This window comes from Galeopterus variegatus, unplaced genomic scaffold (assembly GCF_000696425.1).
Source record: "Galeopterus variegatus unplaced genomic scaffold, G_variegatus-3.0.2 Scaffold814, whole genome shotgun sequence".
NCBI classification, from domain to species: domain Eukaryota; kingdom Metazoa; phylum Chordata; class Mammalia; order Dermoptera; family Cynocephalidae; genus Galeopterus; species Galeopterus variegatus.
Genome location: NW_007726925.1, coordinates 560,536 through 562,415, shown reverse-complemented (window position 1 = coordinate 562,415; position 1,880 = coordinate 560,536).

Sequence of the window (1,880 nt, the reverse complement as noted above, 5' to 3'; positions counted from 1 at the left end):
CCGCTTTCCTGTATGTAAGCTCTTCCCCACTTCCAGAGGCAAAGCCTACCTGCCTCCACAGAGGTCAAATTGTCAGATATTTTCCCATCTTCCCTTGCAGATAGGGGATGGGGACATGAGTCTTTGAGTTAAACATAATGAAGCAGTGAAGTGGGGACCACATGGAATTCTGCAGAGGTTGGAGGCAGCAAAACTTCCCACGTCTTTTCCCATGAGGCACCAGGAATTACACACCTGTGATGGGCGTGCAAGCTCTGTGGTATTGCAGCACAGAACGAGATGTCTGAGCTCAGCAGGTATGAGCACAGTGCCTCTGTGGAGTGACTGGGTCATCCTTTCCAGTCACATAATTCCCAAACCTGGCTCTACAGTCCTTCTGAATATAAAGGTTACTTGAAATCGTCTTAGTAGTTCTTTTGGTCTTGAATTAGTCTGATTTGGTTTCTGATGCTTGAATCCATGCAAACTTTAGAAATTGACTCCCATGTAAGATGCAATACTATTTCTTTCAATGTTTGGTTTAATTCACCAGTGAAGCTATCTAGATTTGTAGTTTTCATTGAGAGAGGTGCTTGATATTTTGTTGCTGTTCATATATAGACTATTTAAACTTTCTGTTTCTTTTTGCATCAGTTTTAATAATTTATATCTTTTTAATATCTTATTGCTTCTAACTTGTTAAAATTATTTATATTAAATAGCTCATAATATTTTTCTATTATCTTTTTTATTGAAACACAATTGTACATGTCTCTGGAGTACTGTGTTGAATATCAATATCTGTGTGCAATATGTGGTGCTTAAATCAGGATAATTAGCATATTCAACGTTACAAAATGTAATCATTTTTGTGGCCCTTTACCAACTTCACACTAACCGCTCCCCCAAACCCCCTTTCCCACCTCCAGTAACCTCAGTTCTGATCCCTCCTTTTGAAAGTTCAGCATAACATTGTGATTGTTGCATCTTTCTTTTGTTTTTAGATTTTATTTGTTTGTTTAGCTCCCACCTATGATTAAGGAGGAAATGCGGTATTTTTCTTTCTGTGTTTGGTTTATTTAACTTAACATAATCTTCTCTAAGTTCATCCATGTTGCTGCAAATGTCAGATTTTCATTCTTTTTTTTCTTTCTTCCTATTATCTTTTAAAAGTCATTAGGATCTCCCTGATGTCTCTTCTTTCATTTCTATTACAGTTCATCTGTGTCTTCTCCTTTATCTTGATCAGTCTATCTAAAGGTTGATTGATTATATTCATCTAGTCAAACAACTTTCCATTTTATTGATTTTTTCTATAGATTGTATATTTCTATTTTTATTGATTTCTCCCATTATTTCTTTTCTTTTTCTTATTTGGGCTTAATTTGTTATTCTTTTTCTAGTTTTTAAAGTATAAACTGTATCTTTTATTTTATACCTTTTTTTTTCTAAAATAAGCATTTAAGGCTATGCATTTTCCTCTAAAGAATTGCTTGATGATTTCCATTCCTTTGGATATATTCCCAGCAGTCGAAGGTATACTTGTTTCCCAATGTTCATTGCAGCACTCTTCACAATAGCCAAGAGCTGGAATCAGCCCAAATGTCCATCATCGGATGAGTGGATACGGAAAATGTGGTATATCTACACAATGGAATACTACTCAGCTATAAAAACGAATGAAATACTACCATTTGCAACAACATGGATGGACCTTGAAAGAATAATATTAAGTGAAACGAGTCAGGCAGAGAAAAAGAAATACCACATGTTCTCACTTATTGGTGGGAGCTAAAAAAATAAACAAATTAATTCACCCACAAACACACACAAAAACACACAAAACCGGCTGGGGGCGGGGGAAGATATAACAACTACAATTTTTTTTTTTTTGAAGTTCC